We start from the raw sequence: 16,293 nt of genomic DNA on the forward strand, positions 1-16,293 counted from the left end.
TTTACCTTTATTGTTGTAGTTGTTGTAAATGACGAATCTAAGCACTCCACATTTTCACTACAGACACAGCTGACGATACTTTAACCACACGTGTGAACTTGTATTATGACGCTTTCTCGGTTTTCCAACGCCAAGAACGCTCGAGAAAGACAGAGACACAAGCACGCACCGATTCAACGCGCCTAATTCTCTAGTGCTGTTTGAGTGGGAGAGAGACGCAAGGCATTCGCCGGTCCGGCGGGCCTCTCTCTCGTTCGGTGACTCATCGTAACAGACGTGAGCGGGCGTTACACTTTTTCATGAGCCGAGCCGACTCCGAGCCACAACCTAATTTAAGACGTTGTCACGTCAAAAACACAAAAAAATCTTATAAAGGACGCATGTTTTGCTGTTCCACCTTTTGGACGTAAGATATTACGACTAACTGTTTGTGCTAGTGGATGTGGAGTATCACTGAGTATCACTGAGTACCATTCTTCCTTAGAGAAACTGCAGATTATGTGAGAGCTGGTTCTTTTTCAATATTTTCATCCGAATCATATTTTTCATCTTAATACTGTCTACAAGTTGGGTCTGTCGCGTAGTCTATCCGTAAGTAGTTTTAACTTGCAAATGTATGCGGATACCTAGTTGATGACGAGTGGCGTGCGTAAAAATAAACAATTCTATCACTTATCTCATCACAAATTAATCCTTTACACTTAAATGTGATATTCATTTTGTAGGTACTCGGGTACCTATACTGTCATTATAGGGTGTTTTTTTGAGTCACATAAACGTTAATATGCAACACCATTGTGACAAACGCAACCCGTTATACTAATAAGTGCAATACGTATGGCATAACTTTAACAACTAGACTCTGGCATATGTATTTTTATTTGCAATATTTTGGGATGTATTTAATTTGTTGAACAATTTTAATATTTGTTTTTATTACAGATTTTAGTTCTCTGCAAATAGTATCTCATAGCTTTTCATGTAAAATAATAATTATGTAATTATAATTGTATTTAATTGTAATTGCATGTTATTTTGATGTAAAATATTTATGTATAATAATAAATAAATAATGAAATATTTCGAAATAACAGCCCAGTCTTCATCAAGTCTCAAACCCATCTGCTGTTTACGGTACGTTAATGAAACCTTTGTCATTTGGCCCCATGGTAAAGACACATTAGATCTCTTTCTCTCCCACCTGACTGGGATACATTCTAGTACTCAATTCACGATGGAAGTTGAGTGTAAAGCTTCTTTGCCATTCCTTGATGTTCTTATTCAGAAACACCCACCTTACAGTTTTTTCTATTCCGTGTACCGAAAACCCACCCATGCAAACCGTTATCTCAATGTACAGTTACATTAAACTCCCACCTGACTCAATTGAGTTATTAACACTTCTGTTTCCCGTTCCATATGACTTAGCGACAACAATCACATATCATCCGAAATTAATTCAATAAGGCAAACACTCTTACAAAACGGCTACCATAAAACCCAAATCAATAGGAACATTCAAAAACATCTAAATTCCATTTTACCCAAAAAAGAAACTTTGCCTCCTTATCAACCCAAACTCTTTCTTCCTTTTATCAAAGGTGTCACTGACAGGATTAGTAGAACTCTTAATCCTCTAAACATTAAAAGCATCTTCACTACTTACACTTACTCCAAGTTGTCCAATCTCGTCAGATCCTTAAAAGACCAAATCCCCAATGAAGACCATGGTGTCTACGAGATACGTCCAGTTGTTCACGTACATACATAGGACAGAGAAACCCATGAATCCATAAACGTATTTACGAACATTCCATATCTGTAAAACATTCTGATACTACTTTAGCCCTAGCCCAGCATCATATCCAGACAGACCACAGGATAGATTTCAAAAAAGCAAAAACCATCGCTTCTGTCCGCTCCTTAAAATCGAGAATTATTCGTGAAGCCATCGATATTGAAAAACGGCCTGACAGCTTAAACACAAGCGATGACGCTAAAAGACACGCCAGCAACACGGCCACCGCTGCTTCAACGACTCTCCACTATTACCAGTCAATTGTTATCGGTCAAAAGTTGGAGAAGAAAAGAAAGGATACTTGCTACTGCATCCTTTATTGAAGATGTTTCGTATGTGAATTCATACATATCATCAGTTCATCTAAAATTAGTTAAATGAGTATATTTTCATAAAGAAAATTGTTATCGATTAACCTTAAAAAGATATGAAGCTCCAAAAATAAAGAAGTGAAGCAAAATTTAACTTATGAACCATAAAAATTAAACGTTTAATTTCTTATAAAAAAGATTTTTTATTTAATAGTAATAGTCTTAGTACAACCATGGGTACCAATTTGGCCTTATACGTACCCGTCATACATCTACAGAAACATTGCCTGTTAGTCATTGGGATCTACCGAGTCGAGATTGAAGACTTCTATTATAATACAATCTATTATATAAAATTGTTTGAATTTAGTCTCATCAAGTGCATTTCCACTATTAATTTTTTAGTCATAACCAAAATTTCCCATTTTGGATTCTTCTCTATTTCGATATTTCATCATCATCCAGCCTCAAGAGTCCACTGCTGAACATAGGCCTCTTCCTCATGTTTCCAACCCCGTCTATCTTGCGCCGCTCTTATCCAGTTTTTATTGAGTCTTCTTAAATCGTCAGTCCATCTTGTAGGTGGTCGACCGACGCTTCTCTTGTCTTCCCTTGGCCTCCATTCCAATAACCTCTTTGTCCATCGCCCATCTGTCATTCTGGCTATGTGTCCTGCCCATCTCCATTTTAGTCTGGCTATCTTCTCGATGATGTCAGTCACTCCGGTTCTTCTCCTGATGTCTTCGTTGGTTATTCTGTCTCGCAGAGTTATTCCTAACATGGACCACTCCATTCTTCTCTGCGTGACTCTCAGTTTGGTAGCTGCTGCTTTTGTTAAGGTAAGTGTTTCTGCTCCGTACGTCAAGACTGGGAGGACGCACTGATCAAATACCTTTCTCTTTAGGCATGTGGGCAGCTCACTTTTAAAAGTTTCTCTCAGTTTTCCAAATGCTGCCCACCCAAGGCCGATTCTTCTCTTCAGTTCATCTTGATATATCTTTCGATATTTAGTTTTCCGTTAAAGCTACTTATAAATACTGTTACGTGGGTTATATGAATATTCTTACCTAGCGTTAGAAATGTCTTCATAAAATGTATTAATATAGTATGCTACTATTTATATGGAAAGTATATAGAACGACATAATGTATAAATATTTAAAAATATTACACCAATTGGACTTTTATTATTAATTTATTTGCACGAATAATACAAGAACCAAAAAAAAGCTTTTAGATCACATAACTTATTGAAAATCCAGGAAGACATTAACAGATCTTATTTCCGAAACGAATAAAGTTTATTACCAGCTATGATGGCAATATTAAAAAATCCATTTATATACTTTAAACGTATACCATGACTATATCTATAAAATATGTAAAACTGGATCAACTTATTGTGACAGCAAAGCCTTACTATTGCGGTAAATATTTTATATCCCATAGGTATAAAAAACAACAGTTTTAATCCCAAGGAGGTAATTAATTCCTATACAAACTGTCAGAACGACAAAGAATTGATATATCTTACGTAGGCGTGGTACTTCCTTCTTTTTAACATGTAGACATCTAAATCTACTCTATGTATACGCTAGTCAATTATTTTTTTAAATCATAACAGTTCCTGCATGCCTAACCCATTTTACCGCCCGCCCGTGACCTTAATGACTTGTATTAACAACTATTGTCATTCTCTCTCTGATCGATTGTTTGTTGTAATGGACCGAGTCGTAAAAATACTCGAAAACTGTAAAATAAGATTATTCTTAAACCAGATAAAATTAAAGAAGAGAAAGTGTTTGTAGAACGGTAATTTTCAATATATAAAACACTAGTAAGAATGAATGATCAGGGGATTTCCTATGAACTAAAAACTATATCGCAAAAGTATGTAGTATATATAGAATAATGTAAAGAAAGATGAGAAAGTTGTATTCATTGTTTTAAACATATTATCTTCAGAAACGAAATTATGCAGATTTTATATATATATTTCAAACCACTTACAGAGATTGAAGAAAGTGAGTAAGGTAAAACAAATCACCACGTTCAGTATAAATTGACAAAACTGACTGTATTGACAAAATAGAGATTTAAAATAGGAAAAAAAGCATTAAACAGTGGTAGTTATTATCTCCATTTTTAAAACAATCTTGACAATGTAGCTTAAGAAAAAGACATAAAAATACCAAAGAGCAAAACAAGTATCATTAACAAAACGTGTAAATAATGTTTTAACAAAAATGACAATATGAAGATAAAAATATTGAAGCTTATATCTCCAGTCAAAGAAATACTACAGAATAAAGCAAACAACCTCTTTTGATTGTTACAGGCAGTCATCATGTAAATACTGGTTTCGGTTACCCTGATTCCTTCATTATCAGTAGATCGTCAAACCATATTAGAACTTTTTTCTTGATACCCGAGACAATTGTTTTTGTCGCTGACATTTTATTTTGTATTTCTTCGCTACCCCTAAGAAAAGCCATGGTTTTGGTCTAATAATCGCTATAACTACAATATACCAATTATTAATACAAGAACTACCTGTTGTAGCCATAAAAGCACTCCAGCAAATAATCAATGCAAGATAAAGATTAAAATACTTCCCATATCCCTGAAAAATTAGTCAAATATTAATGATACTGAAACCTGGGAAAAAACCAGAAGAACTTAACTCGAATAGGCCAATAAGTCTGTTGCCAAGTCTGTCTTCTGTCAAAACTACCAGAGAAAGAGAAAGTTATATTTAAGTAACTGATCTAAGAACTGAAAATCAATGAAAGAAAACTATTACCTGACCTGACTGAGCTGACACATGGGCTGAACATGAAACATGGAACCGTAGAACCGATTCCTCGTGTGGTTGAAAAAATCAGCTTTGATCTAGTAGGCAAAAGATACTATAGTGCAGCCTTACTACACATAAGCAAGACATTTGATAAACTATGACATGAAGCATTACTTTATAAAATTAAACGAAAATTACAATACCCCTTCTATTAAATGATCAAATCTTATCAGGGTATGCGAAACTTCTAAGTTAAAATAAACGCAACCCTCTCCGAAATTTTTCCTATCTTCGCAGGAATACTACAAGGAAACATACTGGTTCCTACCATGTACTTGCAATTTACTGTCTATGTACCTGCAACCAAATCAACGCTAGTTAAAACCTATGCTGATGAAACTGTTACAAGAGACCAAGAAGATCCAAGAAGGATAATAACTGTCAGTTTATATAATTTATAAATTGGATAAACCTTTTAAAAGGACGTAAAGGGAGTATTCCAGTAAGTACTCACCTTTCAAAAGTCAAAAATAAGATTTATCTTAACCTAAACATATTTTAACAGCTAAATTAAAACTGAAACGTAGTAGGTAAGTCAGATGGTTTTAACCTCTTGAGTCTTTTACTTTCATTTGACAAGTTTATTAGATCACGTGCTAGTTTGTTGGGGTATTTGCGTTTAGGTTTGTGATCAATGTTTAGGGTCATTTGTTCTCGATAGAATGCACCAAACTTTTTGATCACTTTTTTAATACTCGAAACGTAAATATCCTCATGAATTATGCTGTTGGGTACATACCATGGCGCGTTTACTAGTATGCATAGTATATTTCTGCCATGCGAATCTATAGTCTAGATGCATTCTTAAATATTTAGAGTGGTCGAACTGTTGAAGATGAAGTCCATTAAGTATGACTGGTGAACAATTATCTCGTTTTGTACTAAATGTTGCATTAACAGATTTACTGGCATTCACTTTCATACACCAAATGTGTAACCAGTTTTGTATTTTGTCGAGAGCGATTTGTAAGCCTCTAGAAGCAGCTTTAGTCATGGCATGTATTGCTGTATCTGTATTTTTTTCTTCTTCTTTCTCTTTATAAGCAATTCAGCTTGTTTATTTTCGGATTAATACCTCTATGGACGGTTGTCACTCCATCTTTTGCGCGGTCGTCCGATACTTCTTCTGCCGATTGGTAACTTATCTCTTGATATTTTTGTCGACACGGGTATCCTTCATTCTGCTTATGTGGTTATTCCATTCTTTTTTTCTATTTTGTATCCATTCATTTATACACTGTACGTTACATTTTTTTTAATGTCTTTACTTCTCTTTTGATCTGTCAGCGTATTTCCTGTAATTCTTCTCAGTACTATCATTCTTTTCTATTTTACAGCTGGTTGGTTCTTTGCTGACTACTATTGTTTTAGTTTTCTGAGATGATATTTTTATATTAAATTCTTTTGTCCTTATGTTAAATCTGTGAACAAATCTTGGGCTATCAATATTACGTCGTCTGTGTAACAGAGTATTTTTATTTCTTTGTTTCCCATTCTATATCCTATTTTTTTGTTAACGCTTTCGATGAATTAATTCACGATCAAATTGAAGAGCATGGGGCTCAATGAATGAATCCCCTTGTCTTATTCTGCTGCCAATTTCTATAGGTTCTGTAAGTTGTCCATCCTATTCCTATTCGTCCATTCCAACTTCCATTTTGTTGTTTTGGTAGATGTTTTAGACAGTTTTTATAATATTTCGGGGAACTTCTCTATTATACAGAAGATGGATTACATCTTTGAGTCTTACTCTGTCAAACGACTTCTTAAGGTAAATCAGACACAGAAATGCTGCTCTATTATACTCTAGTGATTTTTCAGTAATTTTCTTTATAACGGATATTTCATCTGTACACGATCTTCCACTACGAAAACCCTGTTGTTCATCTGCTAAACTTATACTTTGATTTATTAGCACTTGTAATGCATTTATATTGGCAATTCAGACATACCTTATACATTTTAAAGTAGACGACCTTAAAATGATATTGCCAATATTGCTAAGTTGCGTTCCTGAGTCGTGTAAGATAGTTCATTCGATTATATTCGATTACATGAACTTTAACTTGAGAATATCCGTCAGAAAAATCATAGCATGTAATTTGTCTTTAAAAAGATGACAGTAAAATTCTTCTGTTAGTGATTCCATAGTATATCATGAGAAAAAAACCAGGTAAAAAACCTCATAGTACTATCCCGACATGATAAGTATTTGGTCTTACATTTAGTTTACTCTCCATAAACACCACATTCTATTGATTGATTGTATTTGTTTGTTATTTAAAAAACATAAATGGTGTATCTCGATATATGCAGTAGGATCTGGTTACCTCTATTAAAAGAGGAAGTTAATAAAAGGAAATTATCAGTATTAGTAAGTTAGTAACATATCGAAAAAATACTGCTAAATTCGCGACTGTAAGGTTTATATTAAGAGATCTTTACGAAACCGAATCATAATAAAGTAAATAGTTACTTTGAATATTTATTTTCAAAGTAACTATTTACTTTATTATGATAGAGAAACAAAAATAAAAAACTTTAATATCTATATATTAAAGTTTTTTATTTTTGTTTCTTATTGTTGTTACACAATTACAGTCGGTTCACAATTTGTTGATAGTTCACTACAAGTTTAACCCTAATTAGAAAACTGAAATACAGAGAGGATAGGTAATACGATATAATAGTAAAAACCAACCTAAAACTGACGGTTTAAGACGTTTTCGACTAACCCACCTTATATCTGAAGGAATACAATACCTTATAATCGTATTACGGGGGTATTTTGAATGGTTAGAGATGAACGACCAGTGTCGTAGAGTATATGATTGAAACATTTATTTGAACTAAATAAATATATTTTTTAAATTGTACTTATGTAAATTGTATTTTTTAATAAAACTTATTTTATTCAAAAATAAAAAGTTTCTTGCCATTTGTAAAAGATACATTTATTTAATTAAGGAAAAAGGCACCAAATGTCACCTGGCAAAATTTCCAATGTGTTTTAAATGTATCCATTATTTTCGAATCCGGAGAAAACTAATAAATATTTTTGAAAAATTTAAACGCAGAATGAAAGATTACATTATTACTCAGGGCAGAAAGTCCCTGAAAACTTCTACAATGTTTATTTTAATATGTTATGTAACAGGGGTGAAAATAAAAGAGAAAATATAGTATAATTTTTAATTGAAAAATTGCATGCAAGAGAAACTTTTTATTTATTCTAAAAAATATTGCATTCTGCCTTTAAATTTTTCAAAAATGCTGTTTAGTTTTCTCAGGATTTGAAAAAAAAATGGATACATTTTAAAACACATTGAACATTTTGACAGGCGACATTTGGCGCCTTTCCCCTTTAATACTTTACGATTACAACTATTATTACTTACCTTATATAATTACTATTAGAAAACTATTCAATTTCAAAATAAATAGGATCAACTTCGGAATCCGAGTCATCTTGAGGGTTAAAAATTAGCGGTTGTGTCTCTACGGTCGCATCAATTATGTTATCAAGATCCCACATTTTTTGTTCTTCTTCTATTACATGCCTTACTGCATCTTTCCAGTTTTGTTCTGTAATATGTTGTAAAGACTCGTATAACAATTCACGTACAGCTTGTATTTTATATAACGTATTTTTTCTAGCCACATAACTTTTCATTTGTGCCCAAATGAGTTCAATTGGATTTATTTCGCAGTGGTAGGGTGGAAGTCTAAGGACTGTAATGTTTCGCCTTTCCGCCATTTTGTCAACTACGTATTCCTTGAACTTAGATTTGCTCTGCTCAAAATACTCTTCGAAAACATCAGCTGTCATCTCCTCGTGATAGTCTTTTGTGCTTTTGGACTGAAATTCCAACAAACCATGCTTAACAAATCCTTTTTTACTGCCAATGTGAGAAATTATTAATCTACTACCTTTACCAGAAGGTGGGGAGATACCAGTAGACCAACCTTCCATAAAGGCTTGCCTGGAGCTTAATATATTTTTATCTGACCAAATTTTTTTTAGAGTATGACCTGAGTTTACCCACGTTTCATCCTGGTAGAAGATGGGCCTTCCTTCAGCCCGGAATTTTCTTATGGATCTTAGATAATTTCTTCTCCAACATATTATCTCCTCCCGGTCAATCAAAAGTGATTTTCGGTCTGATTTCTCCCACCGAAAATTGAATTCTTTTAAAACTTGCCTCAATTTAGTTCGTCCGATATGAGGCAAATCCGTGTTGTCTCTAACTTCTTGTAAAATTTTGTTTAGGTTTGGTATTTCTTTTTTGAAAAAAAATCCATGAATTTTCCTTCGAATACCATTTTTGGCCAATTCATCAATTTCAATAGGCTTTTTCCCTCTCTTTAAGTGTTCGTTTGTGTTTGGGTTAGCTATACCGTGTTTTTTTCTTTCTGATAGGGACTTATATATAGTTGACTCTCCTACGCCAGTCATGTTGGCACAACTTTCGACTATGTTGCGAACAGTGTTTGTAGGATTCTGAGAAACCAGAGCATCGTGAACATTCAGGACAGTAGTTTTCTCTCTTGGTGAATAGACAGACTTACTGACTTACCGGTGTAAAACTTGATGATGTTGATGATGAAGCCATCACAAACAATCCAACAAAACGAGCACGAGCGAAAGGTACGTATATGTTCGTAGGTATATGGAATAAAAAATCACTCACGCACTGCATATAATTTGCAAAAGAAATATTCGAGACGCTAATTACTGCCATAGACGCGGACACACCGACGAGCCGTAAATTACATGCGATCAAAAACGTACTAAACAAAAAAATTGTTTTCGTTCATAATAACTTCACCCTTTTAAGTTAAGTTTCGAATATAAACTGAACAAACGAGGCACGTGGCCAAAGCATACCCATTATATTATTAAAAATCTGGGGAATTCCATCCTAATTATCTTGCAACGAATAGTACCTTCGGATATGAATTCCAGGTTTTCTAGTAAAGTGATTAAACGCGAAGATTAGTATTGAAATATCCAAAGAGATAAGGTATTCTTATTTACAAAATTGTTAATGGTTAAATTCTTATTTTTATTAATATAATATAATTACATAACATTAGCCGTGAAAGTTTTAATTGTTTTTTTGCTAAATATATTAGTATTAAAATATTATTAATATTATATATATAACAGTATTAAAAAATATTATATTATTATTTAATGAATAAACACCTCAGGAACGCCTATGGTTTACGACCGTTTTATGAGTTTGAGGCACATTTCGTGCTATCAACAATTTATGAGCGGGGAATAGAGAATAAAATTTTTAAAATTTTTTATTGTTAAATTCATAGGACTTTTTAGAAACAAATAACTCAAAAACCGATTGAATTACAAGAATCAAAGAAAAGTAACTTTTTTGTGGAATATAACAGTTTTTCATATTTTTTTATTATTTACCCATAATCCACAAGAAAAAAATGTTTTAATTTACTAAATACAATCAAGTGTAACTAGCCCCTCTATAAACAGTATTAAATTAGAGTCTAAATTAAAAATCCTTAGGCCAAAAAAAAAACGAAAAATTGCAAATTTTTATATTGTATATATATATTTATTTTTTAAATACTCGGTATCTATGAAACTAGCAAAATATTTATATAAGGCATGCTGGGCAGAATCATCATATTTTGAGGTCTCGAATCTACAACTCAGAGATTGGATTCTTAATAAATCATCATGTATAAGAGATATTCCCCAACATTATATCAAAGTATTTATGTTTGTCCTGCCATAGACATTGAAGTTTGTCATAATTGATTAAAATTTGTCACCAAAAGATCATGTATTAACTTTTGAAAAGTACTGTCATTAAGAATCTATAAATTGTGTAAAAAGTAATGCATCACCTACCTCGTCGAGAAGTTCATTACAATGTATGAGTTATATGGCTCTTATCCTTATATTTACCTATTCATTATTTATTTTCACAATGCCTTTCACACCTCACACCGTTCGTAAATAAGCCGCTCTGTATCTATTGAAGATATTTATGAAAACGATTCTCCACATCTACGAGCAATAAATAAACTAGAAAAGTTACTTTTTCATTCGCGTAGACGTCTCTAGGTTACTACACTCATCTCCAATCGCAAACACTTAATCACGACTGTAAATCTTCCACCGATAAAAATCTTTAGCACTTGCGTCGCGTCGACCGGTCGACATCGAGTGTGCCTAGCATGACATATTCCTCATTTGTTACACTTGTTGTGTGTTTGAAGTTATCTATCAGTGTTAGTAGTGGAAGGTCAGGTGGTCCGGCGAGAGTTGATATAGATCTGGTTTAGATTTGGTTTATTATGTTGTAAATTGGTTGTACCACGAAAAATGTGTAGCGAGATGAACTCTGAAGGTACTAGAGCGTGAAATTTTATACGATTAGTTTCGCCAACGTAATTATTGGTTTAGGTTTGATGGTATTCATGACAAAGTTAGGTATTAATTTGTAGTTCAGGTATTATTTATTTATATCATTATTTACTATCTGATATGTTAGGCGTAAATAAACGAAAACAATATTGTAAGACCCATCAAAGTTATAGATTTGTAATTAAAGTCAAATTTAGTAAAATATGTGAAGTTAGACATTAATAAATCTAGTACAGTCGACTCAAAAATAGCTCCCGATTATTAAATTTATAGTGATGAAAATTAATTTTATAGTGTTAATTCTTACTATAATTTTGTGATCTTTGTGTAAGACGTTTATTGATAACCAATAAGTTTTATATTCGGCATTAAAACATTCAGTGATTTATTTTTGACCATTTATGTAAAGTTTCAATAAGTTGTGTTTTAAAAAACTGTCAACAACTTAAATAGTTTATCAGTTTTTAGTCTTAAATGCAGTTTTATCGGCCAGCTGTCATGCTGGCCGGGGCCGTATTTATTAAATATGGATCCTCACAGTAATATCTGAACTACCTCACTACCCGTACTTGTAAACTAGGGATTACACTGTTCAGCTATAAAGACGTAGAAAAAGAAGTAAGAGATCATGTACAAAGAGCAAATAGATTAGCAGGATGCCTTAGTAACACTATATGGCGTGACCGACACAGTAACTATGAGATAAAATGAAGAATCTATAAGGCCAATATAAGACCAATACTAAAACAATACCCAATACAGTCAAAACACACAGGAGGCTGAAAACTGCAAAAACGAGAATACTGGGAGTCTGAGAGACCGATTGCAAACTTAAGAGCATTTATTCTAAAGTAATGCTCTTAAGTTTGCAAATAATACAGAAAATATATTAATTATACTGTTTCCTTATGGCTGTAATAATTCATTCTTTAAAATGGTATTTATATTAATTTTGTGTTTATTTTTTTCCTGAAATTCAGGTATATTATTCATATGAGCTAATTTAAAGATTTGCTTACTGATTTATTTTGACTTTCAAAATTTTTGTTTTGTTTCTATTTAAATTATTTGAATAATTTTTTTCTGATCACATCCCTTAATACTAAATGGAAATCTAATAATAATAAATGAATAATAATAAATATGAATTCTGAAGCTACAGCCTTCAGAAGGCTGTAGATTTAGAATAAAAGTTCTGACCTAGGTCTCATTGACTTTTTTAATCTACGCACTGAGCACTATCATTGCCCGAACTTTCGTTTAAATTAACCGGGGCCGGTTTCAAAAATTAATTTAATACTAAATTGAAGTTTTTTTTTTTCAAATCTGAATATTTTAAACTTGTTCATTCATTCACAGACGTAAACAACTAACAAGACGTACGAAGATAAAGGTTTATAAAACAATCATACGACCCGTTGTAATGTATGGAAGCGAAACGTGGACGATAACAAAAGCAAACGAAGAGAGACTATGTGTTTGAGAAAGAAAAATCCTAAGGAAGATCTTTGGCCCTGTGCTGGAGGAAGCATCAGGACAATATAGGATAAGAACTAACAAAGAGCTCGAAGAACTTTACCCAGACGCCAACATTATTAAAGAAATAAAGTCCAGAAGATTCTAATAGGCAGGACACCTCAGAAGACATTCTGACGAACGAACAGTAAGACTGGTGTGGGAGGAAGTCCCAACTGGAAGGAGACCACGCGGACACACTCGTCTCCGGTGGCGAGATGCAGGAGACCTAAGCACTATGGGCGTGGAGAATTGAATGGAGGTTGCTAAAGACAGAAAACAGTGGAGACATGTTGTCGAGTCGGCTAAAACCCACGAAGGGTTGTAACGCCACGGAGTAAGTAAGAAAGTAAGTACAGACATAAATATAGCTTACTGTACGTGGAATAAAATTAATTTTCATTTTTAATGAGATAATCGTTTTGTTTTTTTGAATAAATCGGGTGTTTTCTATTAATAATCTTAGTTATTTTTTTTTAAATATTCTAAATTTCCTTTTATTCTAAAAAACCTTCATCAGGTTGTAAATAGGGTTGTATAGTCGGGACAAATATAAAAAGAATCATTTTATTTGTTATTTTGAGAGGATTTTTTTTATTCCTATGCCTTTTTGGTTAAAATGTACTGTTTTTGAGTTATTTTTGAAAAACCACCCCAAAAATGAAAGGTATAAAATCAACTATTTCCGTGAATAACTTGGAAAATATTAACTTACCGAGAAAAGTTTGCTGACAATTTTTTTTGCTATAAACTGAATTATCTATCGATTTGGGGAGTTATTTAAACGTTATATTTTTTTACCCTCGAGAAGGGGTGGCACTTACCTTTGGGGTAAAATCATACCTCGGCACTATACAACTTTTTTTCTTTGACATTTTCATTAATATTCTGAACAAAAAACATAAAACAATGGTCTATCATAAAATAGGTAGCATTAACTGACGTTTTTAAATCAATTTTTAAATGTAGACAAATAATTCAGATTTATGATCACAATTTACAGATTTTTTCATAATTAAAGATATATTTGCTTCTTCAGTGTAGTTATAGCTTTACGCAGAAAGTGTAATCTATGTTATGTAACATAATTTTAACTACTTTCAACTTTATTTTTTATTAAGTTTACCCTTACTTCATAATGGTTTATAATGCCTCGTGAGATTATATATCACTTACTTTATACCATACTTATTTATAGAACTCATGAGCCACAGTTCCTGAAAAATGTCCAGTCGTGACTGTTTATCAAACACTGAGTTCCAAAATAAAAATAGTAAAATCTCATGCCTCTGCGTGACGAAACAATCCCAGCCAATAACGAAAAAAATACAAAAACGATCTAAACAAGAGAATATGCTATATACTGTAAGGTGTAAAAATCTAGCGGTACATGAAAAATCTTCAGAGCTACATGAGAAAGTTTTCTTTTTTGGTTTATGTTTCGCGCTATATCTTTGGACGGAACAAGACTGAAACATGCCTTAATGGGTGTTTAAATTGCGTGCGAACTTCGGGTAAATAGTACTGTGTTGCCACGGCTTAGTTATATCAGAAAATATAGTTTCATGTTTTTTTGCCATCAAAATTTTATATTGGACTTTTTACAATAAGATTTCATTTTATTGGTTTCACCGATTGATGAGGTCAAGTTATGATGATTTTAATAAAAAGAAATAAAGTAACTTATTGCCACTGTGACAAATAAAATTGTCTAAAAAAGGGGAGAGTTGCCAATTTTGTACAACTTAATGTATTTCGAATTTTAATTTAAATAATATACTTCATATTTAACTGAACTATGTATTAGGATAAATAATAAACATTTACACACACATGATTATTTTTGTAACTTGTATAAATAGAGATGTGTTGATTTAAGCTTGATGTTGCTTTTAGAAAAACAAACTCTTTGGATTTTTATATTTCTTTTTTGCTAAGTTTGTCTTTGCTCCTTTTAAGACTGTTCAATTTTTTCACATGAGAAAAATCATGTAATTTTTTCGCTGTATTACTAACTACCATTCTAAGACAATTTTACAATTATTTCCCATTCTTCAACCCTTCCTACTCACATTTTAACCCCACTCTATTAGAAATACAGACAGTTGTAAGATAGCAAACAAGAAAGATCTCCCTCTTGCCTGTTCCCTATCGTCGAGAACAGTCGCTCTCTTGCCTGTTGTCTAGCGCTGAGAACAGACTCTCCTTTTCCTTGTTGACTGTCATTGATGACAGGGGTGTTCTGTCTACTCTAATTCTCTCTCTCCCGCTTATAGTTACGCGAAAAATACCGCAAATACTGTTTTAAATCGTGTACATACGCAAATGTGCTATATCTCGTGATATCAGTGTTAGTACCCTGAGACACGTGTTCAGAAACCGGTACCTGGACAGATTCCCTGTATAAAGAATGACCGTGAGTGAAAGCCTGTAAATACCGCGAGTGTGTGTGCAGAAGAAGAATTGGTAAGACTTTGTATAAACTTAATTTGCTATAATCTGTATGACCTTTTACCACATATCCTAATTTATTTGAACCAGCCCTATATAATACAGTCCTTATACACTGAAATTATATTCATAATTTCACATATGTACACCCTTTTTGTACAAAGACTAGTCTTACATTCTAGCTTTATTTTTGGAGCACTTACAAGTTTCTTGGATGATTTCGGTCTAACCTTTCTCAATTTCATTTTTATTTATTTTATCTGTTCCTGCGCTAACTGTAGCTGTTTTGCTAATTATAATTTATTTTTATAGGGACTTTCCGTCAAAACCATTGCCTTCTGTGCTGTTCCCTTCTTGGATGTTGGATGAGGCTTCGGTATCGGGGAAATTGAATTAATTTTAAATGTTAAGTTTTGGACTTGCTTCACGTTTCTTTAGTATACCTAGTGGGTGTAGTAGTCGTAGCTAAACTCCCTTTAGGACTAGGTAGTTCAGGCCAGATTATTTCGTACTTTACATTAGCTCCTGTTGTAGACCTAAGTGGTTCCTTGTTTGTCTCATTAAACTCTTCATTTTCACCATATTCCCAAGTTTCACTGCCTTCATGGCCACTTAAATTTTCAGCAGGCCATACTCCACTAGTTCGAAAACCATTGACTGCAATTTCAATGCTTGCTGCTCTCCCATAAGCTTCAGAAATCAAGTCAGCTACGTGAAGTTGTGTAACACATAATCCGAGGTTAGAACGAAGACACTTTTCAACTGATTGAGTGTAGTAGCCTTTGAAAGGCTTAAAGAATAATTTATCCAAAGGTTGCACGCGATGGCCAGGCAATTGTAGCATTATTACACCGTGCTCTCTAGCATGTAAAATTGCTTCAAGATTCTTGGAGTGCGTTGTATGCCCATCCAGTACCAAAAGAACTTTGTTTCTGATGTTGGGTTTACAGAAT

The 16,293-nt window shown here is 33.1% G+C and overlaps 1 protein-coding gene across 5 annotated transcripts in view; it reads right to left on the reverse strand.

The window, feature by feature from the left end:
* LOC140434866 (uncharacterized) overlaps window positions 1-16,293 on the reverse strand; it is a 541,244-nt gene that overhangs the window by 296,324 nt on the left and 228,627 nt on the right. The window contains exon 1 of one of the 5 annotated variants that reach the window (XM_072523451.1): window positions 10,913-11,132. The exons of 3 other annotated variants lie outside the window; for them this stretch is intronic. The gene's annotated coding sequence lies outside the window, so the exon portion shown is untranslated. Of the gene's footprint in view, window positions 1-10,855; window positions 11,133-16,293 lie in introns of those variants that run through there. One more of the 5 variants, XM_072523452.1, reaches the window with a different exon arrangement.

This window comes from Diabrotica undecimpunctata, chromosome 2, assembly GCF_040954645.1.
Source record: "Diabrotica undecimpunctata isolate CICGRU chromosome 2, icDiaUnde3, whole genome shotgun sequence".
NCBI classification, from domain to species: domain Eukaryota; kingdom Metazoa; phylum Arthropoda; class Insecta; order Coleoptera; family Chrysomelidae; genus Diabrotica; species Diabrotica undecimpunctata.